The 27,914-nt window shown below is 41.0% G+C and overlaps 1 protein-coding gene across 5 annotated transcripts in view; it reads left to right on the plus strand.

The window, feature by feature from the left end:
• The window catches only part of CNKSR2 (connector enhancer of kinase suppressor of Ras 2), a 465,074-nt gene that overhangs the window by 286,047 nt on the left and 151,113 nt on the right, over positions 1 to 27,914 (plus strand). The window lies entirely within an intron of this gene.

Genomic DNA, 27,914 nt, shown 5'->3' on the forward strand with positions numbered 1-27,914 from the left:
CACTTTTACTCAGTTCCACTGGCCTGACAGGCAGGGAGGGGAATGGTGAGAGAAGGCAGCACATGTCAAGCCCTACCCCGAAAATAAGCCCTACTGGGTTTTTTATTGCCAAAATTAATGTAAGACCCAGGGTTATTTTCAGGGAAACACGGTAGCTATCAGGGAAGATCATAGAGATGACTTTAACAGCATATTGCTGAACTATCCAGTCACAGGCTGGGGGATTTTTGACCAAGCTGTATTGCATTAACAGCAGTAAGTTCGGTTTAGAATGTGGCTGTTCTTCTGACGGTTAAATCTGAATTAAGAAACTGTCTAAATTGAATTCCAATTCTAATGCTGTATATTCCAACTGTAAATTTTGTGGTTTGAATACACCAATAATAAACTTCTCTATTTTGCTCCTTTTTTTTCCTGATAACTAAGAAATATATCATTAAAAGTGTTTTGTTTATTTAATTTTTTTGTTAAAGTGGTTGTAAAGTCTTATTTTTTTTCACCCTAATGCATTCTGTGCATTAAGGTGAAAAACCTTCTGTGCTGCAGCTCCCCCCAAACCCTCCCTTTTTCTTACCTAAACCCGATCCAGCGATGTGCCCCAGTGCAGCAGCTCCAGCCACTGTCCCGCTCCTCATTGGACAGATTGATGGCACCAGGAGCCTGTTGTCAATTAAATCCAGTGACACAGGAGTGGGGGGCAGGGCGAGCCCACATGGATGTCCCCAGGACGGCAGCTTTTCGTGGGGGCACCCATTGAAGAGGAGGGGCCTGGAGCGCCAGCAGGGCACCCTAGAAGAGGATCGGGGCTGCTCTGCGCAAAACGATTGCACAGAGCAAGTAAGTTTAGGCATGTTTTGTAATTTTTTATCAAAAGGGGGGAAAAAAAAGTTTACAACCCCTTGGAAATAAAAACCTGTTGATCTTGCCAGAAATTCAGTACTGTCCTGTGCATTTTTAGAATCATACTTACCTAGGTGGATGCAGCATCAGTCCGATGCCCCATCTGTCCCCTGGCACATCTGGAAACCGAGCAATTGAACACCACAGATCACTATGTTCTCGCACCTCCCTGAGCAGAGAGCTGCTGACTATCAGTCAGCAGCTCTCTGCTCTGCCCCCCCCAACTCACTGGAGCGCTGGGTGGTGGAGGGGGTGGGAGTGGCCCGCTCAGGCTCTCAACGGGTGCTGGTCCAGGCATGTGGGCAGATCCCGACTCCATTGTGGTGATCTTGCCCAGGCCTGGGCTGGCTCTGAAAATGGGTCACAGAAGTGCAGAACGAACAGCACTACTGCACTACTGTGATCCACAAGAGAAGTACAGCCAAACGAGCTTTGGCTGTACTTCTTCTTTAAACAATGTTACCAGGAAGTATGTTAGGAAAGGTGTCGGTCTAGAACTTTTGCAAAATCTGTCTGTGCAGTTTCTCTCTTTATGCCAAAAGAGTTGGTTTTAATTATCTCCTCTTTTGTAAGATTTGAACTGTTAGTATTTTATTTGAATTTGGCAATGTAGAAGTGGCACATTGTAGAACTACCTGAAATTGGCGCATGAGTTGCTGTCGGAATCGAATGCGTCACGGATGCTTCGTGAATTTGGCGCAAAACATTAACTAGAGAGATTAACCACTTCAACCCTGGAAGAATTTACCCCCTTCCTGACCAAGCCCTTTTTTGCGATATGTTATTGCGTCACTTTAACTGACAATTGCGTGGCCGTGCGACATTGTACCCAAACAAAATTGATGTCCTTTTTATTTCCCCACAAATAGAGCTTTCTTTTGGTGGTATTTGATCACCTCTGTGGTTTTTTATTTTTTGCGCTATAAACAAAAAAATAGCGACAATTTTGAAAGAAAAGCAATATCTTTTACTTTTTGCTATAATAAATATCCCCAAAAAATATATAAAAAAACTATTTCCTTCCACAGTTTAGGCCAATATGTATTCATCTACAAGCGTATATTGATTGGTTTGCGCAAAGGTTATTGAGTCTACAAAATAGGGGATGGATTTATGGCATTTTTATTAGTAATTTTTTTTAATCAGTAATGGTGGTGATCTGCTATTTTTATTGTGACTGCGACATTGCTGTGGACAGGACGGACACTTTTGACACTATTTTGGGACCATTGGCATTTATACAGGGATCAGTGCTATAAAAATGCACTGATTACTGTGTAAATGTCACAGGCAGGGAAGGTGTTGAACACTAGGGGGCGATCAAGGGGTTAACTGTGTTCCCTCAGCATGTTCTAACTATAGGGGGGATGGGCTCACTAGAACATATCAGAGATCACTGCTCCTGATCACTAGGAACAGTAGATCCCTGTCATTTTGCTAGGCAGAACAGGAAATGCCTTGTTTACATAGGCATCTCCCCGTTCTGCCTCTCCATGTCACGATTGCGGGCCACCTGCGGACATAGAGTCCGCGGGACCCACGGGCACACTCGTGCGGCGGGTGTGCCCGCTACCCGCAGATGACGCAGCCAGGGCAGGACTTGGGGTGGTGGGGGCCCCTGGGCTTGAGTCCCTTTGGGGCCCTACCTTCTATACATTACTTTAAACCTTTAGTTTTCTTTTAAGCGCGCCACTCTGATACCGTTTGTCCGCCATTACATCACTGTCTAATGCAGACAGGTTTTCTCAACGGCAGTAAAGGAGGCACTACGTAACTGCCAATAACCAATCAAACCTTAAGAAAAGAGTTTAAGGAATTTTAAGGAAACAAAACTATTTAAATGCTCATCAATGCAGCCTTGCACAGCGTCCATATGCATGCTTGTCCAGTGTCATTTGCAGCCTTGTCAGTGTCATTTGCAGCCTTGTCAGTGTCATTTGCAGCCTTGTCAGTGTCATTTGCAGCCTTCATCTGCAGCCTTATCAGTGTCCATCTGCAGCCTTGCCCAGTGACATTGCAGCCTTGCCCAGTGACATTGCAGCCTTGTCCAGTGACATTTGCAGCCTTGTCCAGTGACATTTGCAGCCTTGTCCAGTGACATTTGCAGCCTTGTCCAGTGTCATTTGCAGCCTTGTCAGTGTCATTTGCAGCCTTGTCAGTGTCATTTGCAGCCTTGTCAGTGTCATTTGCAGCCTTGTCAGTGTCATTTGCAGCCTTCATCTGCAGCCTTATCAGTGTCCATCTGCAGCCTTGTCCATGTCATTTGCAGCCTTGCCCAGGTTGCAGTTAAACTGCAGTGACTTGTCAGTGTCACTGCAGTTTAAATATGGCGCCGCCGAGACACACAGAGCCGGTCCTGTGTATCTCGGCTCCTGTTGGCTTTTCTCGGCTCTTCTTGCAGTCCCGCCCTATGATGGGCATAACACAGGTCCAATGGCGGGACTGGGCATGACTGAGCGGAGCCGAGCGCCGCCGATATACATACAGTTTACTCGGCTAGCTCTGCTCACAGTCATGCCCAGTCCCTGTGTTATGTTCATCATACGGCGGGCTAGGCTTAACTGTAAGCGGAACTAGCCGAGTATAGCCGAGTACACTCGGCTGGGGCCCGTGGGGCCCCCTATTGGACAGGGCCCATGGGCTTGAGCCCAGTCAAGCCCAATGGTAAGTCCGGCCCTGGACGCAGAGACGTACGGGTAAATTGTTTTGTGCACCTGTGCCACTTTGCTGATGTATATCAGCGTGAGCCGGTCGACAAGTGGTTAATGCCAGAAAATGTGCAGCTTTATTAAATTCCCCAATTCTATTCGACCATCATAATGATGCGCCTCCATAGATACAGCACAGTAAATGAGCCTTGAAACTCCTGGACAGCTTTAGAATGTGAAAATTAGGGGGAAAAAGTCTAATAAAGCCAAACTAATGCAGCCACCACTCTATCTATCCAAAGACTGGTAAGCTGCAATAAATCCCATTTTCTCTCCTTTGGCTTAGGTTCAGTTTAGGTCACCTTGATATGTCCATGCTTCAAATTGAGGGCAGTTTTAGTGTCATTTTCAAAGTGCTTGTAAATACATTGAATTTTATTTTACAGGTGTTTTCACATATATTTTGGTAGTAATTTAGTCACAAAAGTTTAATATTATAGCTTGTAAATGTATACCCCTCTGAGATATACTCATCAGTTGTAAGATTTGATTCTCGAATAATGCTTTTACATGTAGTCAAGTGCGTTATGTTGCCGAAAGATGCTCTACATACAATTGGCAAGAAATGGAGAAAGATAGTTAGAAAGTCGGTTATGCTGCCTATTATGTTTGTCATACCTTGTTAATAACTTGCTGAATATTGTCATGTTGTATATAATTTCTGGACTGTCTTGAGTGCTAGGCTTTGCTTGGCAGAGATCAATACTGATGCTGTCCAGATGAAAAATAAACACGTCTCGCCATAGAGTGTATTCCAGAAATCGTTACAAATCCAGCTCAATAAAGGAAGGCATTTATTTTTAGATAAATGGTATCTAACATTTTATATAAGGATATTTATAGCCTTGGAAATACAGATAAATGATGTATACTCAAGTGACAGAAGTTAAGTTGGGGTTGGAGCTGGGAAGAGTTACAAATTCTGTTGGGTTTGAATTTCTATCTGTGTGCCCCTATTGGGGAAATTCCTATTACTTTCTCTCTCTGAAAATTTGTCATATGTGGTGTGTCCTCAGAAAAGAATATAAAAAAATGTAGGAATGTTTCCACACTCTCTCTAATTTATATTATTATGAAGGGGCCCATTTGATTCCCCTGAATCCTTATTTGAATATATTTTTACAAATAAAACCAACTTTGTGTCTTTTTAGCAATAAAACCTGACCGAAGTTCTAACATAGCCCCACTCTGGCAAAAATAAAAAAAATATATACTGTATATAAAAATAAATGTTTTTATTTTCAAGTGGTATTAAAGTGACACTAAAGCTTTGTTTTTTTTTAAATAACAAATATGTCATACTTACCTCCACTGCGCAGCTCGTTTTGCACAGAGTGGCCCCGAACATCCTCTTCTGGGGTCCCTCGGCTGCTCTCGCGGCTCCTCCTCGCATAAGATAACCCACTAGGAGAAGCGCTCGCCCGGGGGGTTACCTTGCGGTTGCGCTCCTGAGTCATTCATTCAGCGTCCATAGAAGCTGAATGTATGACTCGGCCACACCAGGGTCATTGGATTTGATTGACAGGAGCGGGAGCCAATGGCTGCACTGCTATCAATCCATCCAATCAGTACCCGAGACACCGGCTTTTGCTGGTGTGCTCGTCCCCGGGACAAGATAGAGGGGGTACAGGTAAGTAAAGCGGGGGCTTAGGGGGGCTGCAGCATTACAGGAGTTTTTTCACCTCAATGCATAGAAGTGAGAAACCTCGAAGGTTTACAACCCCTTTAAATCCAAAATCAACAACTGAAAATGGTGCAGATTACAAATCCTTAGATATGGTGGCTTCATAATTTTTTATTTTTTTGGGCTTTTTTTCCCCTCTGTTTTCACCTGGTGATGTGGCCAGTAACACACCACCTCTATTAGAAGGCCCCCACTCTGAATGAAGGAGCAACAGAGATACCTTTAGACAGCAGCATTGTTAATCTGAGGGGGTGTGAACTTTTAGATGCACTGGCGAATTTCGATACACTAAGGCCGTCCATACACGATTCGAACCATTAAAGGGCAGGCTGACTATACCAAGTTGATCGATCAATCAACTTGGGTACAACAACCCAACGGGATTCGCATACGATTGTCGCAAGCGGCTGCTATAGCTGCTAGCAATAATCACGGTCTTCTCCCAGCGGGGATGGCTTCACCTTACCGGGAGAAGATAATTCCCCAGCAGGAGGGATTCCCGCATCAACGCTGTCTGTTTTGATGGTGAAATAATTTCTCTCCTGCAACCCGTGGCTGCAGGCAGTGCCGGGACAAAGTCATCCACCCCCATTTCTTTTCTTTTTAAAACAAAAATATTTAAAGCCATACAAATTAAATTAGGTTTCATTCATTTGAAACCGAGTTCACTCACACATTTGTATATGTATTACGCAATATTAGATGTATGTATGTATGTATTATATGCAATAATATTCCCCAGCACTGGTGCCAATTTACACAAAAGTAAAATCCAGCATTGCGATGCGTAGCAGCAATAATAGCCCCTCACATCGGTGCCAGCAATAAAAAAAAACCCAGCATAGATGGTAGTTTTAGCAATAATAACCCACACCATTTGTGTCAGACAGTTTCTGCAATAATAACCCCCAGCATTGGGGCTATTTTTTCTTTCTGTATAAGCAGGTTGATAAACTTGCATGGAGTAAGAATTACAGTAAGGCAGAATTGCTGGTTAGCATTTGTAAGCAAGAAGCAAGCTATAATCCATGAACACAGGGTTTGCCAAACTGAATGGATCTGATTCTCAAAGCCACGGCCCAAAACCTAGGTGATGACATGATGCAGTCACTGGTTTATGTAAGATTTTAAGGCAGTGGTATCCTGATTATGATTTGCAAAAGGTTTAGGTCACATATGTTCCAGAAATGCTTTCATCATTGCCAAAACTGTAGCACTGCACATCCAGAACTGTTCGTAGTGCAAATATAGCCTAACATTACAGAACCTTTCTCACTATAATCTGAATGGTTATACTTTCCAATTGGGAATGAACCCTTACTTTATAAAAGTCATGGTTGCCATACACTGCACTGATGACCAAATAGCCTTAACTTTGGCTAAGATCAAGTGTAGTATCTTTTTGTGTGCATTCACATGCACTTTTTTGGAAAAAGAATGCGGTATGCTGTTTATTAATAGGCTTTATTTCCAGCATACACCAACAGCTATGTGCATCAGGAGGGTTGTAAAGCATCCTCTTATTTTTGGGATATGTGATGGAATGAGACCTGTGAATACCTTTTTAGTTAATGCAATTGAAATACAATTCCAATACCTTCGAAAACACCAAATGTTATACTGTTAGATGCTAGCAGCCCCAAGATTACTAGCAAATACTGAACTGGATAATGTCAAATTCAAAATAAATTGGCTAGCAATATTAAAGTGTAACTGTGTAATGACAGCAAGCAAGATAATGGTATCTCTGCCCACTCTGAACTCATTAGTAAAAGTAACCATGTGAAATTGTTTTTAGAACATAGTTACAGAATGTCTCTTCCTACCAGACAGTGTAGGAGAAATAATGACAGTCTAACAGGCAGTAAAATACCAGCTGTGTAAGTGGGCAGTGTTTTCCTACTTCTTTTGCTGCGGTGGCATTGTATTGTGCTGTGTTAAAGCTGAAGTTAAATCAAAATATTATTTTGCTCCTATAGCTGCAGTCATATCACTTACCTGTAATGAGGTATAGTCAACCAATTTCAGGCAGCTGGATCCTGTAGAAATCTTCTGTGCAATGATGACAGGTGCTCTTCTTGCTGCTGATCTTCAGGCACTCAGGGGTTTATTAATGTGACAGATCCAGCCAGGACAAGGGTTTTTGGAGGGGACTGCAGGGTGGCCTCTTACCCACTGGCTATGGGCCCTAGCTTTTAAGGGAACGCTACCCTTTGGGAGGTGTATGCCTGGGGGACTCTTGGAGTGGTCTTGTTAATGATTCAAATTCATGTCTCACCAAAACACACAGACTCTGGGAATCTAGGCCCGGGATCCATGTTTAGGGCCTAGATGCCCCATTACCAACAATGACTGCTTCACACTGTGAGACTCATAGCAGATGTTAAGATCATTAGTTCAAGCCACTTGTTTGGGGTCTCCTGCTATATTGGGTTTATTGTAAGTAGGCCTCTCCCATAGTGTGCTTCCTAAGTGTCTTTCACCCATTGTTAATTATGATAATTAAGTCACCTATTGTTTCTGTCTGATCATCTCTTGCAGAGGTGATTGATATTGTGACCACTGTACCTTGTTATCGAACCATTGTGCAATGTTTATGCTTATAATAATGTGTATTGTACTTTGTGTTTAGGGTGGTGAGCTTGGTGCCGAATAGTCTGGATGGTCACTGAGTCATCTAGGTGGCTAGTTGTTTAAGTATGGTAGCTTAATGTTTACTGTTTATGTTGGCTGTCCCTTAGTTATGTTAATTATATTCCTGTATACAGTTTTCTCTGCATACGATAATGTGATCCGCCTCACATGATTGTGTAGTATATACATTTTGTGTGAGTTTTCAATAAACTGTTCCATTTCTCATACAAGCTATAGTCGGCTAGTCTTGTATGCTATGCAATATTCAGCTATAATATGGTTCCTATGTCCAAACTGGCGGAAGCAGTATACTGACGGAAGCACCTAAAGCAGGGTGCTGGTCAGTTCTGTCACATTTGGCACCCAGACTTCTGTGAGCTGCAGCCAAAAAGATTCGATGGTGGCCCTTCCTCCATGGGTTTTTCTCAATGGAGGAAGCGGGAGGTAGGGGGTGGGCTGCTGTCAGGAGCTTTTTTTCACTGCAGCTGATAGAAGAATTGGAGCTAATAAAGTAGTAGTTACATAGTAGGTAAGGTTGAATAAAGACAATAGTCCATCCAGTTCAACCTGTGTAGGTGTACATGTGTCTGTCAGTGTCTATAATTATTTCCTATATCCCTGCATGTTGTGTTCTTTAACCACTTCAGCCCCGGAAGCATTTACCCCCTTCCTGACCAGAGCACTTTTTACAATTTGGCACTGCGTCGCTTTAACTGCTAATTGCACGGTCATGCAATGCTGTACCCAAACTAAATTTGTGTCCTTTTCTTCCCACAAATAGAGCTGTCTTTTGATGGTATTTGCTCACCTCTGCGGTTTTTATTTTTTGCGCTATAAACGGAAAAAGACCGAAAATTTTGAAAAAAAAATGATATTTTCTACTTTTTGTTATAAAAAAAATCCAATAAACTCAATTTTAGTAATACATTTAGGCCAAAATGTATTCAGCCACATGTCTTTGGTAAAAAAAATGTCAATAAGCGTATATTTATTGGTTTGCGCAAAAGTTATAGCGTCTACAAACTAGTGTACATTTTCTGGAATTTACACAGCTTTTAGTTTATGACTGCCTATGTCATTTCTTGAGGTGCTAAAATGGCATGGCAGTACAAACCCCCCCCAAATGACCCCATTTTGGAAAGTAGACACCCCAAGGAAATTTCTGAGGCATGTTGAGCCCATTGAATATTAATTTTTTTTTGTCCCAAGTGATTGAATAATGACAAAAAAAAAATTACAAAAAGTTGTCACTAAATGATATATTGCTCACACAGGCCATGGGCATATGTGGAATTGCACCCCAAAATACATTCAGCTGCTTCTCCTGAGTACAGGGATACCACATGTGTGGGACTTTTTGGGAGCCTAGCCGCGTACGGGGCCTGGAAAACCAAGCAATGCCTTCAGGATTTCTAAGGGTGTAAATTTTTGATTTCACTCTTCACTGCCTATCACAGTTTCGGAGGCCATGGAATGCCCAGGTGGCACAACCCCCCCCCCCCCCAAATGACCCCATTTTGGAAAGTAGACACCCCAAGCTATTTGCTGAGAGGCATGGTGAGTATTTTGCAGCTCTCATTTGTTTTCGAAAATAAAGAAAGACAAGAAAAACATTTTTTTTTCTTTTTTCAATTTTCAAAACTTTGTGACAAAAAGTGAGGTCTGCCAAATACTCACTATACCTCTCAGCAAATAGCTTGGGGTGTCTACTTTCCAAAATAGGGTCATTTGGGGGGGTTTTGCCACCTGGGCATTCCATGGCCTCCGAAACTGTGATAGGCAGTGAAGAGTGAAATCAAAAATTTACACCCTTAGAAAGCCTGAAGGCGGTGCTTGGTTTTCGGGGTCCTGTACGCGGCTAGGCTCCCAAAAATTCTCACACATGTGATATCCCTGTACTCAGGAGAAGCAACAGAATGAATTTCACATATTCCCATGGCATGTTTGAGCAATATATCATTTAGTGACAACTTTGTGCAAAAAAAAAAATTTGTCTCTTTCCCGCAACTTGTGTCACAATATAAAATATTCCATGGACTCGACATGCCTCTCAGCAAATAGCTTGGGGTGTCATTTGGGGGGTTTTGAACTGTCCTGGCATTTTATGCACAACATTTAGATGCTTATGTCACACATCACCCACTCTTCTAACCACTTGAAGACAAAGCCCTTTCTAACACTTTTTGTTTACATGAAAAAATTATTTTTTTTTTGCAAGAAAATTACTTTAAGCCCCCAAACATTATATATATATATATATATATACATATATATATATATATATATATATATATATATATATATATATATATAAATAATATTTTTTTTTTTTAAGCAAATGCCCTACAGATTAAAATGGTGGGTGTTTCATTTTTTTTCACACAGTATTTGCGCAGCGATTTTTCAAATGCATTTTTTGGGGAAAAAACACACTTTTTAAAATTTTAATGCACTAAAATACACTATATTGCCCAAATGTTTGATGAAATAAAAGATGATCTTAGGCCGAGTACATGGATACCAAACATGATATGCTTTAAAATTGCGCACAAACGTGCAGTGGCAACAAAATAAATACATTTTTAAAAGCCTTTTAAAAGCCTTTAAAAGCCTTTACAGGTTACCACTTTAGATTTACAGAGGAGCTCTACTGCTAAAATTACTGCCCTCGATCTGACCTTCGTGGTGATACCTCACATGCATGGTGCAATTGCTGTTTACATTTGACGCCTGACCGATGCTTGCGTTCACCTTAGCGTGAGAGCAGGGGGGGACAGGGGTGCTTTTTTTTTTTTCTTTTATTATTTTTTTGCTTTTTTATCTTATTTTTAAACTGTTCCTTTCATTTTAAAAAAATCATTTTTATTGTTATCTCAGGGAATGTAAATATCCCCTATGTTAGCAATAGGTAGTGACAGGTACTCTTTTTTGAAAAAATTGGGGTCTATTAGACCCTAGATCTCTCCTCTGCCCTCAAAGCATCTGACCACACCAAGATCGGTGTGATAAAATTTCCCAATGGCGCTGTTTACATCCGGCGAAATCTTAGTCATAAAATGCTCGTAGCTTCTGGTTTCTTAGGCCATAGAGATGATTGGAGCCACTCTGGTCTCTGATCAGCTCTATGGTCAGCTGGCTGAATCACCGGCTGCATTCTCAGGTTCCCTGTTGAGACAGGAGAACCAGAGAAAAACACGGAAGACGGTGGGGGGGGGGCATTCCCTCCCACTGCTTGTAAAAGCAGTCTAGAGGCTAATTAGCCGCTAGGATTGCTTTTACATGAAAGCCGACCCCGCTGGCTGAAAAGAATGATACCAAGATGATACCTAAACCTGCAGGCATCATTCTGGTATAACCACTCAAAGTTGTGAATGCCTTACCTGAAGACAAAAAAATGGTTAACAATAAAACACAGTAAACGGTAAAGTATAAAAAATTGCATACCTGAAAAGCAAACCTGATAAAACATAATAACAATAAAACATTGCAGAATAGAATACAGTAAAAAAGAGCAGAACAATAGAGAGAGAATAGAGAGAGAGAGAACAATAAAACGACAACTATTTTTTTTATTTTATTTTATTTTTTTTTGTGTTTACACTTTTTTTGTAACTAACTTTTATAACTGTAACCGGTTCCAGGTTCGGGTCTCTCAAAATGCGATGGCATCTTGGGAGACCCTGTGAAAGTGTGCCTAGTCTGTGCAATGCTGTACGCTACGCTATTGCTCAACTAGTGTATGGTAGCGTTCAAAACATTCACCAATGCAAAGACCAGGATTGTCAGGACAGGAGGGAAAATAATAGCGGGTGTCACGCCTATATCCGCGCTTGCTGCAGACACGACATCTTTTTTTGGGGGGGTTCATTGGGTAGGGGTGCTCGGGAGGACATAAAGAAAATGCTTCTCATGCAGCCGACTGCATTTGGTTGGGGATGTAAATGGGGGAAGTACGGGTGCTGCAGAAGTGGTGGGTTCCCAATTAGGATTGGCGAATGCAGCAGGAAGGGCACTATGGGCACGACGGGCCTGTTTGACTTCTTCTTGGTGGCAGCGGGACACTACTTGTGCTTGCCACCTCACCAGCTTGAACTGCACTTATGGGACTCGCCACGTCACCAAGTGTTACTGCAGTGCTGATTTGACTACAATCGGGGTGTACTAGGCCGCTGGTGCTTGCCAGTTCACCAAAACGCTACCAAAAAAACTGTTAGCGATCGCAGGGATCAGGCCTGACTCTGCGAACGCTGCAGTTATGTGTTTAGTGTTTTGTAAGTGACAGTGATCGATCGATACTGCACTTGGGTGGGCTGGGCTGGGCGGAGGGGCAAAACGCAGGTGCTAGCAGGTATCTGGGCTGATCCCGCTAACACTGCGTTTTTGGGAACCCTAAACTGCTGGGGACGCTAGTATAGATCTGATCAGATCAGATATTGATCCGTTCAGATACTATACCACTAAGGGAGGTGTACGGTGCGTGCGTAGGTGTTAGCGATACTGGCGCTAACGTGACGCTGCTTGGGGCTGGTGCTTACCAGTTCACCAAAATGCTACCAAAAAAACTGTTAGCGATCGCAGGGATCAGGCCTGACTCTGCGAATGCTGCAGTTATGCGTTTAGTGTTTTGTAAGTGACAGTGATCGATCGATACTGCACTTGGGTGGGCTGGGCTGGGCCGGGCAGAGGGGCAAAACGCAGGTGCTAGCAGGTATCTGGGCTGATCCCGCTAACACTGCGTTTTTGGGAACCCTAAACTGCTGGGGACGCTAGTATAGATCTGATCGGATCAGATATTGATCCGATCAGATACTATACCACTAAAGGAGGTGTATGCTGCGTGCGTGGGTGTTAGCAGTACTGGCGCTAACCTGACGCTGCCTGAGGCGACCCATATCACCGCCGGGCGATCAGGGGGCTAAACCTTTATTCGGTAATAAACGGCGGATGCCCTGACACTATAAAAAATAAACTAACTAATCAGCGTCACCGGTAACAGTTATACGGTGATCACTGGTGAAAGGGTTAACTAGGGCGCAATCAAGGGGTTAAAACCTTTATTAGATAGTATATGGGGGTCCCTGACGCTATAAAACACTGACGGCGAACCTAAATATTTACCTCCCTAACTAGCGTCACCAGTGACACTAATACAGCAATCAGAAAAATGATCGCTTAGTGACACTGGGACGGGGGGGTGATCAAGGGGTTAAAACTTTATTAGGGGGGGGTTAGGGGGGTACCCTAGACCTAAAGGGGGCCAACACTAACTGCCCTACCACACTGTCACAAACTGACACCAATGCAGTAATCAGAAAAAAAAAAACTGCTTGGTGTCAGTGTGACGGGGGGGGGGGGTGATTAGGGGGGGATCGGGGGTGTATTGTGTGCCTGGCATGTTCTACTGAGTGTGTAGTGTTTGTGCACTCACATCGATGTCTTCTCTCCTCGGCGCCGGTACGGAAAATACCGAGCCGAGGAGAGATGACATAATTTCCTCTGCTGCTGTTTACCATACAGCAGCAGAGGAATGATCCCATTGGCTGGGAGCGATCGGGGGGGGGCACGAATGGATGGTCTCCCCCTCGCCTCCGATCGCCGGGGGACAAATGCCGACCGCCTCGGACACCGGGGGGGTCCGATCGGACCCCCCGCCCGCGGGAGGCAGATCACGTACAGGTACGTGATTCTGCCTGCCCGTGCCATTCTGCCGACGTATATTGTCGTGAGGCGGTTGGCAAGTGGTTAAGATGCACATCCTAGAGTCTTTTAAAAATATCCATACTCCACGCTGCCACTGCCAATTGTGTAAGAGAGTTCCACAGTCTTATTGCCTTGACAGTGAAGAACCCCCTGCGTAGTTTAAGGTTAAACTGCTTCTCCAATCTCATTGTATGGCCTGTGTCCTCTTACACTCCCTGAGACTGAATAGAGAAAAAAACTATTCAGTCTCACTGAGTGTAAGAGGACACGGGCCATACAATGAGACTGGAGGAGACGCGGTTTAACCTTAAACTGCCCAGGGGGTTCTTCACTGTCAGGGCAATAAGACTGTGGAACTCTCTTCCACAATTGCTGGTGGCAGCGGTGAGTATGGTTATTTTTAAAAGATTCTTGGATCTTAAAGAACACAACATATAGGAATATAATAAAAACCCTCAGTTTTTTTTTTTTAAGTTTAACACATTTTGCACAATAAATTACAATTTTCCCAGTAAATTATTTTGTGGACAGTATAGTCTGGCGTCACACTATTAAATTGGAGAAGGGAGAGAGAAGGTGGTGAAAGGAGCAGGGGCATGCCTTGCCATCCTAGGCTATGAGGTTGTGTGTCCCTATTGATGCGCACAGTGTAGGTAGACACAGCAGTCCATGCATGCAAGAGTGACTCCAAAAGATGCTGCAAAACAAAGGAGCAACCTTGCTACTGGAAGTTCAGCAGCAAAAGAGGACCTGTCATCACTGCACCACTGCTAATTTCCACAGGAATGTGGGACATCATTACAGATAAGTTATGTGAATGAAGCTATAACAACAAAATTATATATTTTATATATTTTGACTAAGCTAAAACTAAAATATTTTTTGGAGGGTGGGGAGGGAAGTGAGAGAATTTAACCTTTTTAGTAAGGTTTTTATTGCTGTTTGTGACCCCACTAGGATGATTCTTGCCCTTTCCCTTTGTCCTGGTGACCATTGTCACCAAAACAGAAATTGGTGGGAAATCTAACATTTAAAGTTGGCACCAAAACAAAAATAGAAGGGAAGTTTTAACTTTGAAGATTTTCTCACCATTGTCCTGTTGTGCATGCAGGACAGAAATTCAAGGGAAATATCTCAAATCGGGCATAGATGGCAAAAAATTTCAACCATTGTTCTTTGTGGCCTTTATAAATTGAAGTGCTTATGTCATGGCTTTGTTGCACAAGCTTTACCTTTTCCCCTTTGTCAGTTACCTGGTGATCTGAAAAACCTTTTGGCTTACTTTTCTTTAAAGCAGACTGTTTCCCCACAATCTACTGTAGGCAGCTGGATGTCTCCCAAATACTTAGAATTTTTCAAGTGGGTCGTACGTGTCGGATATAAATTTGCTGTGCAGGGACATACACAAAATTAATTGAGGAAGCAAACTCAAGACTCCAGATGTGAAGAGTAATAAGAAACTGGTTCACCTGAACATGTATTTGTTGAAAATCAGGTATATCCATGCAAACGCATGTCTACTGCAGATTGCCAATATGCCCACAGTGCAAAATGATTTCAACCAGCTGGTGGGGCTAAAACTGAGTCTCTGTGAGCAACTCATGTCTAAGGGAGTAGCTGTTGTGCTTTGATGTCTTTGCTCCCCCTTGGTGCCTTTTATATTTGCATAGAGTTCAGGTTTACTATTGTGTATATTAAGGAAGGCAGCGGGCCTTAGGTGTCAATTACCCCCCCCCCCCTCGGGATTGGCATCCTGGGAGTAATAGAGTAGTAGTAATAGATTTGGGACCCAACTGTGTAAAGCTGCACTAGGCCCAAGACCAGGACGGCTTTTTGTTGTCAGGCTGCAAGGCCTAGACGCTGCACCTGCACTGACCCTCTTATTATATTCTTTATTTTTAATTTTTTTTAATGTATTTTCTCCATGTGTGTATTTTTTCACATGGATTGTAGGGTGTGGGTCTTCAGGGCCTGTCCTGAAGTCTAGGGGGATAATGTGTGGCCCTTAGGTTCCTTCTTCTCCAGCCTTGGGCGGGGGGGGGGGGTCTCTCTTTTGGAGGGCACCTCACCTAGTACTTGTTGGTTGGCTGCGGACAACTGAGGAGTGGGGTCCACTGGGCCATTTGGCTAGGTGGGACCTAAGTGCCTTGCCTCCTTGTCAGGAGTCTTGCACCCTGAGGAGTCAGGCCAAGGGTCCTTCCTCTTTGGGAACATCCTGTGTTCACATTTTTAGTTCACCTTTTGGTGTTTTGTTTTTGTGCACCACACCATGGGCTCAAAAAAAAGGAGGGGTTTATTAATACCCAGCAAGAGAAAAGAAGTCTTGCGAGCCACAATAGCCCTATGCCTTACTGCAGAAATAAACGATATGACAAAAATTATATACCGAGCAATATATATATATATACCCAGCCGCAAACGCAGGTCACGTATTCATAACCGTGCATTAAGTATAGATAAAGAAATGCGCTGCGCTCAGGTATGAGACTATCTATGCATTCACCTTATCAATATAAAGGTGCCTAGCAACTGTGCTTCAAATCCCAAACCAAACCATATACCCAAAAAATAGTGCTAATTATATATCCCATCCAAAGGCACACTGTGCCAAATATTGAAAATATATTGTGCTACTGAATAACACACTCCAAGTGTATTGCGCTTATGGTGAGTGATCTTATTCATGCACAAAAAGCAAATAAATTGTTCATATACTAGTAAATAAATAAAAAACTAATAAACGTGCCTAAAAATTATATCAAAGTGCCATACATACATTCTATCTAAAGTGCAATGTGCTGATACAATCTCCTTATAATCAACAATGATAGGCAAAAAAATGCATTTACAAACATGCGCAATAAATATAGTAACTTTTATATACAGACTGCAACAAATCATAGAAGTGATGAGTAGTGAAAAAAGCAAAAATAAATAATATACAGTTCTTAAGGTGATAATAGTCCTTTAAACGTGAAAAAATCTTCCAGAATTGTGTCACACAGCGATGTGCAGAGGGAAAAAATTCCAAAAGGTGAACTACAGTGCTTAAGGTGCTTCACATGAAAACCAAATCGATGAACCACGGTGCTCAGATGTGCCTTGGTGACCCCCCAAAGTGGTTACGCTCACCTCAGAGCGTGTGACACAGGGTCTAGCTGTGTCCAAACACGCCTTGGAGCCACCCCTGGGCTCAATATCAGGACACCAGAAGATCTCCACCAGGTTCTCTAAGACTCCATAGGCATCAAACCAAAAAGAAAAGGGACTGCATAGTGTAATATCGCCAAAACTTTTAATATCAATATGTATAAAACAATCCCCACACTGGGGTACTCACATTGTGCGGGTGCTTAATGTGCACCAAACAGTAAAAAGCAGGGTATAAACCGAGTGCTGCTATCCGACCTGCTGTGGGTTGTTAGAGGTTCCCAGCCCAGCTCAGTGCTGCTCGCTCCGTCCTGGCCCCTCCCCTACGCGTCTTCGACACAGGGAGTCACGTGTCTTCATCAGGGGGATATGATTGGACGGGCGCTCTTGCTCTTTGCTATTTAAATACACTAGCGGCGGCCATTTTCCCTGTGACCGCGGACTATTCTGTTTAGGGCTCCGCTCCTCTATGCTCAGCATAGCACTTTGTCATTCTAATCTATACTAATCAAGTTAATAGTGAGGGAAATCAATCGCGCTGGCTAACTATAGTTATATCCAGGACGGAGTTACGGAGGGAACAAAATTACAACCCCACAGCATTCCCATAGCAGACATAAAAAACATATAAATAAACATATAGATAAAGGGCAATCCCACATATATCTACTCTGGCGATCCCATCTTTATACAAACCATATTACAAATGATGTCAGTATTAATAATACATAACTATCCTAAAAGTAAATCATAATGCATGTGGTCAAAAAGGTTTAATATTGCATAATGCATGTAAATGGCGCCCCCTCCCAACTAATTGCTCACCCCATATTATAAAAACAACAACGCATGCAGGCATCCATATTAAAATACCTTCTCATGCATATAGATCAACCACTCACATAGATCCTGTGTGTTTTCAAAGACGCAAAGCTCACATGAAGATCATTTATAAATTAAAAATTAAAAAACTGCTAACCCCTATTAAAACAACCTTAAAAATTCCATATTAAGCAACGTAATGTGAGATATTTATTTAAAATCCTTAAAAATTAAAAGAATTTTTCAGAATTAAATTTAAATCCTTTAAAAAATCCTTATTCCAAAAAACATTTTTTTATATATAAAAACATTTTTTTAATAACATTTTTTTTTTTTAAATATAAAAAATATATAAAATCGAGGACACCTCCGTAATTAGCCATAAATATCTAATTATAGTCCTCAGAGGGGAAGATTTATTTAGTTGGAATATCAAGAGAAGAAAGAGGTGACATCCATCATAGGAACCTCCCGAGTCCCCCTTAAAACATCAAAAATAACAGGCATCAGAATTCCTTCACTGTAAGATTACATATAAACTGCCTGAATTCCACAGACATATAAAAGAAATTAAACCATAATGTTCAGACACGGTGGGGTGTAAGATACCGTGTATCAGTCTCCCGGCTATTATAAGCTAGGGTGGTGTATATAGAAAAATAAATGCACAATATGAGACTAGGAATTGCTCAAGAAGCAAACTCTTTGTTTAATAGGGGTTAGCAGTTTTTTAATTTTTAATTTATAAATGATCTTCATGTGAGCTTTGCGTCTTTGCAAACACACAGGATCTATGTGAGTGGTTGATCTATATGCATGAGAAGGTATTTTAATATGGATGCCTGCATGCGTTGTTGTTTTTATAATATGAGGTGAGCAATTAGTTGGGAGGGGGCGCCATTTACATGCATTATGCAATATTAAACCTTTTTGACCACATGCATTATGATTTACTTTTAGGATAGTTATGTATTATTAATACTGACATCATTTGTAATATGGTTTGTATAAAGATGGGATCGCCAGAGTAGATATATGTGGGATTGCCCTTTATCTATATGTTTATTTATATGTTTTTTATGTCTGCTATGGGAATGCTGTGGGGTTGTAATTTCGTTCCCTCCGTAACTCCGTCCTGGATATAACTATAGTTAGCCAGCGCAATTGATTTCCCTCACTATTAACTTGATTAGTATAGATTAGAATGACAAAGTGCTATGCTGAGCATAGAGGAGCGGAGCCCTAAACAGAATAGTCCGCGGTCACAGGGAAAATGGCCGCCGCTAGTGTATTTAAACAGCAAAGAGCAAGAGCGCCCGTCCAATCATATCCCCCTGATGAAGACACGTGACTCCCTGTGTCGAAGACGCGTAGGGGAGGGGCCAGGACGGAGCGAGCAGCACTGAGCTGGGCTGGGAACCTCTAACAACCCACAGCAGGTCGGATAGCAGCACTCGGTTTATACCCTGCTTTTTACTGTTTGGTGCACATTAAGCACCCGCACAATGTGAGTACCCCAGTGTGGGGATTGTTTTATACATATTGATATTAAAAGTTTTGGCGATATTACACTATGCAGTCCCTTTTCTTTTTGGTTTGATGCCTATGGAGTCTTAGAGAACCTGGTGGAGATCTTCTGGTGTCCTGATATTGAGCCCAGGGGTGGCTCCAAGGCGTGTTTGGACACAGCTAGACCCTGTGTCACACGCTCTGAGGTGAGCGTAACCACTTTGGGGGGTCACCAAGGCACATCTGAGCACCGTGGTTCATCGATTTGGTTTTCATGTGAAGCACCTTAAGCACTGTAGTTCACCTTTTGGAATTTTTTCCCTCTGCACATCGCTGTGTGACACAATTCTGGAAGATTTTTTCACGTTTAAAGGACTATTATCACCTTAAGAACTGTATATTATTTATTTTTGCTTTTTTCACTACTCATCACTTCTATGATTTGTTGCAGTCTGTATATAAAAGTTACTATATTTATTGCGCATGTTTGTAAATGCATTTTTTTGCCTATCATTGTTGATTATAAGGAGATTGTATCAGCACATTGCACTTTAGATAGAATGTATGTATGGCACTTTGATATAATTTTTAGGCACGTTTATTAGTTTTTTATTTATTTACTAGTATATGAACAATTTATTTGCTTTTTGTGCATGAATAAGATCACTCACCATAAGCGCAATACACTTGGAGTGTGTTATTCAGTAGCACAATATATTTTCAATATTTGGCACAGTGTGCCTTTGGATGGGATATATAATTAGCACTATTTTTTGGGTATATGGTTTGGTTTGGGATTTGAAGCACAGTTGCTAGGCACCTTTATATTGATAAGGTGAATGCATAGATAGTCTCATACCTGAGCGCAGCGCATTTCTTTATCTATGTTTATTAATACCCGACAGACATGTTTTTATTTCTATTCTGTTAGCTATACTGTGCTTGAAATTGCAGAAAACTGATATAAAGACAGTTTCAGGTATTCAAGCCAGCTGCATTTACATAAATGTTTTAGGATTTCTTAAAACGATATTAAAGTCTTTATATCACTGTATAAATATATATAATATAGGTTAACATTACTTTAGGTTTACACCAGGTTTACAATCAAAATGTTTATCATGAAACAATTAAAATGAATTCAATATCTTATTATTTTATAGTCTTAATATTAATGAACAGCGTTATTCAAATTGTCCTTTTCTTTACACAGAAACATGTTTTAACGTATCTAGCAATTTGTTGTCTTTTTAGACGTCTTCACCATAATCATGCCTAACTAGACACCACATTGACAGTCCATGATTGCATTTTTTTTTTTACTTTTGCAAAAAGATTTAAATATAGAAATATGTCTGTTTTAATAAGTGTTTCTTCTTTAATCCTTGGTTGGATAGTCAAACCTCATCTAAGGACTCTGAACACAACTAGAGCTTTGCTACAAGGCCCTTAGTACGCATCCTTGTTCTGTCAGGTTGCTTTTCAGTACTCGGAGAGGTAAAAATACTGACACTTCCTTTAGGCGTATATAGTACTGTGTGACATATCTGTGAAAATAGCATTTAGTAATTCAAGTTGGCATCAAAAGCAAGGCTGTTTCTCCTTTGCTCACCAAGTACCACACCAAAAATCATCTATAAGTATTTGCCAAAATGTTAAAAAGTCAACTGTCACAACACCATCCATGGTACTATGTGATCATATAGAATAGCATCCTTAATTTGCATTGCCCTGTATTTTACTTTAAAAATACAAAAACAGATAAAGAAAGTAAATATATAGCTTTATTATATGCCAGCTTCTCATTTACATTTATTTATTTTTACAGTTTTTTGGTTTTTACAGTTGTGATTCTTAAACTGCTGGTACTGGAATAAAACTACCCTTGTGTCCTATAGTTGGATGGGCTGGATAGAGTGTGTGCCCGTGTGGTGGTAGTGTTATTACCGAAGGCAGTTTTGGATGTTGGGTGGTTAGTTGGTTCTTGTCCCTACAAAGCGCTGAGGCCTAAATCCAGAAAATGTTCGTTTTCACTAGGGTAGGCACGAGTTAATATTTTATGTTATTTATTTATTTTTATTTCTGCCTGTAAAACCAAATCGGGAGCATTCATTATACTTTCTCATCCTACTTTCTGTCCCTTTTGATGACTGGGACAGGAAGGGGCAAGATCACAGTAAAAAATATTATCAAAAGATCTAATCCTTCAGTCTACTTAAAATTAGTTTTTGCTTTTTAATGTATCCCAAATTGAGAGATTAATATAACAATATTTTGATAGTGATTTTATATATAGATAGATAGATATATCTATATATCTCCTATATTGTCAAAAGTATTGGGATGCCTGCCTTTACACACACATGAACTTTTTAATGGCATCCCAGTCTTATGCCCCGTACACACGGTCGGATTTTCCGACGGAAAATGTGTGATAGGACCTTGTTTTCGGAAATTCCGACCATGTGTGGGCTCCATCACACATTTTCCATCGGATTTTCCGACACAAAGTTTGAGAGCAGGATATAAAATTTTCCGACAACAAAATCCGTTGTCGGAAATTCCGATCGTGTGTACACAAATCCAACGGACAAAGTGCCACGCATGCTCAGAATAAATAAAGAGATGAAAGCTATTGGCCACTGCCCCGTTTATAGTCCCGACGTACCTGTTTTATGTCACCGCGTTCAGAACGATCGGATTTTCCAACAACTTTGTGTGACCGTGTGTATGCAAGATAAGTTTGAGCCAACATCCGTCTGAAAAAATCCTAGGATTTTGTTGTTGGAATGTCCGAACAAAGTCCGACCGTGTGTACGGGGCATTAGTCCGTAGGGTTAGATTTTGAGTTGGTCCACTCTTTTTGTAGCTCTAAGAGCTTCAACTCTTCTAGGAAGGCTGTCCACAAGGTTTAGGAGTTTTGTATGGGATTGTTTGACCATGCTTCCAGAAGAACATTTGTGAGGTCAGGCACTGATGTTAGATGAGAAGGCCTGGCTCACAGTCTCCCCTCTAGTTCATCCCAAAGGTCATCTATTTGGGTTGAGGTCAGAACTCTGTGTAGGCCAGTCAAGTTCCTCCACCCCAAACTCTCTAATACATGTCTTTATGCACCTTGCTTTGTGCACTGGTGCGCAGCCATGTTGGAACAGGAAGGGGCCATCCCCAAACTTTTCCAACAAAGTTGGGAGCATGAAATAGTCCAAAATGTCTTGGTATGCTGACACTTTAAGAGTTCCCTTCACTGAAACTAAGGGGCCAAGCCCAACCCCTGAAAAACAACCCCACACCATAATACACACACGCACACACACACCAAATGATTTGGGCCAGTGCACAAAACCTAAAGGTTCCTAAACACATGGATGAGTGAGTTTGTGGTGGAGGAACTTGACTGGCCTGCACAGAGTCCTGTCCTCAACCGGATAGAACACCTTTGGGATGAATTAGAGCAGGGACTGCGAGCCAGGTCGTCTCCTCCAACATCAGTGCCTGACCTTTACAAATGCACTTCTGGAAGAATGGTCAAACATTCCCATAGACGCACTCTTAAACCTTTGTGGACAGCCTTCCCAGAAGAGTTGAAGCTGTTACAGCTGCAAAGGGTGAGCCAGCTCAATATTTATATTGTGTATGAGTGTGTGTGTATGTATGTATGTATGTATGTATATGTGTGTATATATATCTATATATCTATATATAGATAGATAACATTTTGGCTGGAGTAAGCATTTGAAAATAAAATGGCATAAGCCATTATGCAAGGGATTGAATAGTTAAATACACCTGATTCTACACTGGACTGTAGATGTAAATTTTAAATAATAATGTTGGTTGCTTCTGTCCCCACAAAACATTATTATGTTTTTTTTTAATAAATTAACAATTATATGGTTATATATACTTTTTTACTCTAAGTCCATTGGAAGAGTTCACCCCTTTTTATATCTGTGTTTTGAGCAAGTATATTTACTCATTAATAAATAAGATAAATGAAAATATTGCACCTGAGTTTTCAACACACAAAGGACATATTAAGAACTGACTGATCCCTAAGCCACAACAGAGCCCAGTTGCTGCTCAATAAACCTAAAATTGGCAAATATATATAAATTAGATGTTCTGGAAAAAGAAGAGCATCTACATGTGCTTTTTTATGGATTCAGAATTATGAGTAGTGTCCTCCCACACTGTTATTTCCTTTGGTTTGAAGAATGCTTCCCTCCCACGCCTCCCTCTGGGTTCTCACAGTATTTTTTTTTTCTGCAACAAAAAAAAAAAAAAAGAAAAAGTCGGATTCTGTTTTTACTGACAGAAGTGGAGAAAATATCAGCTGCGCTGTATAAATAGCTCCAAGTTCTTTTTACATTTCCCGCATTAAAAAAAAAAATCTGTATACCTGGATGTGAGTACAGAACAATGTATGCAGAAAGGCATTTGATGTGCCAAAATGATATTTTCAGTTTGTTCTACCTGTTAGAATTCAAACATGTACCCACTCTAATTATTTAATGTCTTTAAAGTTACATAATAGCAACACCATCTGCAGCTTTTCTTAGTCTTTGTGCCTGTGACATCACAACCTTAGTCACCCACTGAAAGTCTGCTTCTGTTTACAAACCTGTTTTTTTTCCCCCAAAGTGTGTTTTTAATTGTCAGTTGCTAATGATTTTAGTATATTCTATTGACAAATCACATGTATATACTGTATGTAAAATAAACCTTTGTATTTGAAGACTAGTGATGTCATACTTGTAAAAATGTTTTTTGTTTTTTTTTATTATAAAATGATAAAGTTATATATGTTAAAGTGTTTCTAAACCCAGGACCCTACATTCACTATATCTTGCCTCCCACGGTACACAGAAAATAGAAATGCAATTATTTTAGTAAATATAGACCGCTAAATACCTTTTCTCATCAGTAGTTCTAGCAGTCTTGTGACTTCTATTAGTGTTTGGCCAAGCACTGGTTTACGCTTGTAGGAGGAGATTTCATTCTCCTCTGACTGTCCTATGAGGCTGCATGACCACCGGCCCTCTGTCTAGACAGTGCTGATTGGCCCTGTGCTGATTACATGCACCCTCTAAAAAAAAAAAAAAAAAAAAAAAAAAAAGTAACCTCTGTAGCAATACGCACCAAACTGAGCATGTGCAGAGTACCCCCAAGGCACTGTGCTATCAGCAAATAGACTGGGGTCAGTAAAAGAAGGGGAGGATCAGAGAAGACAGGATCAAACAGCCTTTTTACACAATGCGCAGGATTAACCCCCTAGGTTCCACAGTGAGTATAACAAGCATGCTTTATTCCATATACAAACTTATTTTACCATTATGGGTTTAGTAACTCTTTAAATTTAAGGCAGTAATAAATCCAAAAAATAAAAATGTAATATACTGCAGATTACCAATGCCGCGTAAATTTTGTTTTATTTTATCCTTTCTTTTCACATGATGATCCAGCCAGTAACACACCTTCTGCCTTAGGGTGTCTCCACGCTGGATAGAGGAGACCCTTTCAGACAGCAGCATTGTCAGTCTGGTGGGGGGAGGGGGGGGGGGGGGCGAGGAGGAGTGTTATACTAACAGATTTAAATGTTATTTGACCAACAAATTAAAGATGAACTCCAGCTGATAATTCGTAAGCAGGTACAGCAAACCGTTTTTTGGGGGGTTTTTTGACCATTGTAAGCACCCCTATCAGTGTTAATTTTTTTTGTCTCAGCCCTCTAAGTACTACTTTTGCTGGACAGCTTGATATGTTAAATGAAGTTGAAAACTAACAAACTTACTGGCAGGTTCAACAAGTGAAAATAAAGGGGGAAAGCCTAAAAAAGAAAGCTTATGCAGTCACACCATCTAAGAATTGATAATCCGCAAACTATTACATATTTGTTTTTTTTTTTATTTTTTTATTTTTTTTTTTTTATAAATTCTTAATTTAACAAAATAGAACATGTGGAGACACAGAATATCCACCAGGGTAAAATACAATAACAGTACAGGCTAAACATCACTTTATCTATTTTTTAGAAGAGCATGAGAGCCGTTTCCTTGAAATCTCCTAATGGAATAGAAGCAGGATGTATGACTATTGAATAGGGGGTCCCTGTGCCCCGCATGACCTCTTTAATTTCCCCGGCATATGCCGTGTTTTAGGGGAGGAGTTAGGGGAATGGGGCGAGATCTCACGACCCCCAAAGGTCGATATCCGATGCGTTAGCACCAGAAAGGACCAGGAACAGAAACGGATACATGAAGTGTTGAAAAGATAGAGAGGAGGAGGGGGGGGAGGAGGATTGGAGAGAAGGATTGGGGGGGATAGGGCAGTCAAAGAGAGGGGAAAGAAAAAAAAGGGGGGGGAGAGGGATATGTACCCCTGTCCAGTCACGTCCAATCCCCCCCAGGGAGTGTTTACAGTTTTTCCATTTAAGGGGATCAGTTCACTAGCTGTCCGTATTCCTCGGAATAAATAAACTCGGACCAAAAATAAAATTTTTTGGAGAATTTCTCATTTAAACCTATTTCCGTGGCCACCAAGTCCTCCATTGCGTGTATGTCTGCTACTCTTTTTAATCAAGCAGCCATTTAATACTGCTCTAAAGCCCCTCTTGGAGCGCTATATACTGTACATTGCAAGGATTTTAGCAAACATTATTACAGTTTCTTATTTGGTTTTGTTCCGGGGGTAGTTAGGTAGATGTTCATTTAGAGATATTACAAAATGGGAAGTAGAGTGAATCATAGTCCCTCTACCTGGAGGTGTCCAGTCAGTCCTTTGCTTCAGTTGGTTGAATGGAGCAGTAGAGGAGCAAAGTAAAGTTAAAACAGACCTTGCACTACTAAGCAAGGCTCACTCCCCCCCCCCCCCCCCCGCCACCTCCATGCTAAAATGCTTTTAGTGAAACATTAAGAAGAAAAAAAGCCTGCAGGGAAACAGGCTGGTAAATAACTTGCCTTACCCTGGATTCCATACTACAGGGGGCGACATCGCCTTCTTTTCAGCAAGATTATGGGGAATTGTGAGTATCTGAAATCTTACTAGAAGATGCTCTAGCACAGTGCAGCATTTTGGACACTCAATGTTCCCTGAATTTTGCCAGAAGGAAGCTGACATCGTCCTTGCCTAGGTACTACAGGTGGAAGCTCAGGGTAAGGTAAGCATATTAGCTAATGTTTTTCCCCACAGGCCTTTTTTTATGTCACCAAAGTATTACATGGGAGGATTGTGAAAAAATATGCAGACATTAATTTTTTTTTTTTTTTTTTTTTTTATTGCAAGAGCCCCTATACATGCAACTGATTGGTGGAAAAGTTAAGTGAACCTGTTGCTTTGCCCTGTATGGGAAAAGCAAATGTTAACTGAACCTTGTCTTGACTGTGCAAAGCAACAGGTTTTCTTCAGAGCAGCCATCGCCAGGAATGAATACTTCTCTTCTCTGCCCTTGTCACATGTACTGTTGCAGCCTGCAAGCATTTTTATGTGCTTCAGCCTTTACAAAGTTGGCATTTGCTGAGGGCAATGCATGTGACATGTTTGCTGCCATTCAGTTGCCAACCCATTCCATTGTGGGAAGTGTTTCCCCGTACCCTAAACTACTAGGTTTGGGACAGCAGGGCAGTAACTGTAAGGTAAGTATAAACTCCTTCTAGCGAAGCCTAATATCAAGGGAGCCTGATAATTTTACTAGTCTAGGCAAGGTACAGGTTTGCTTCAAATCGTAAAAACAATACTCAGAAGTGGGAATGAGCTAAGATGTGTTGGGATCCTAGGCTGAACCCACCTGAGGAGGTCCATCAGGTAGCAGTCACTGTACTGGGCCAAACATAAACTGCCAAAGCATTCTCTGCCCCACAATCGTACATATACATGCCCAGCAGATGATTGACCCAGTACAGTGAACGCTTCCTGCTGGGCTCACTCATGTAGATTCAGACCAGGATTTGAACATGCCTGAGCGTATCCCTAGGATAACGCCTGAAACCTTTTCACATTTTCCTATCTCCCTATTCCTTTTGTAGAGTAAATTAATCTGAGCATCCTTTCTTAAATGAGTTCTTTTAAGACAAAAGGCAGGCAGATTCTGCTATGCTATGTTTTTAGCTGACACATGGCGCTCTGAAAATACTTTGTCAAGTGTTAGATATTAGTTTGTAAAAAAAAAAATAAAGACAATGTTTTAAAATGGTATAGAAAAATAAATTTAAAATCTGTTTTAAAAGCTTAAAAAGACAAAACAATGGCACAGAACAGTGCAATATACTATATAAGGACCAGCGTATAAGATTCAGGAATTAAAACAAATTAATTAAAAAAAAATATATGTTACATAAAAATTTCATGACCCGCACAAAATCCATTTATTAAAACAAAGACATTACTTTTCAAATGAAATAGTCTGATATTTTATGCTTTCAGATTTGTATGAAACTCGTTGGTTGGAAATGTGGAAATGTAAATAGCCTTGAGTCTTTTCCAGCAGTGGTTGGCTTCTGTGAGACAGCTTGACATGTTTTTTGTTAATATGGTTCTCTTCATACTGGTATCTCAGGTTTCAGATTAAAATCATTTTTTCATTCATGGACAAAACAAAGGCATATTGTTACCATCAACACTCTTCAGGATAACAAAGTGACAGCCGCTCCCTTGTGTTTTTCAGTTACTGAAAAGTTTTGTATATTTAGTCCCAAGAGCAGTATTGTCATATAGGCTGAGTTTTATTAGACACTAGAAGAAAATCCTAAAATAAATTCACTCTATTTTTGAGCCAGTTGAATTGATCGGTTTCTATATTACAAATCAACCCA

This window comes from Aquarana catesbeiana, linkage group LG02, assembly GCF_042186555.1.
Source record: "Aquarana catesbeiana isolate 2022-GZ linkage group LG02, ASM4218655v1, whole genome shotgun sequence".
In the NCBI taxonomy this organism is placed as follows: Eukaryota; Metazoa; Chordata; class Amphibia; order Anura; family Ranidae; genus Aquarana; species Aquarana catesbeiana.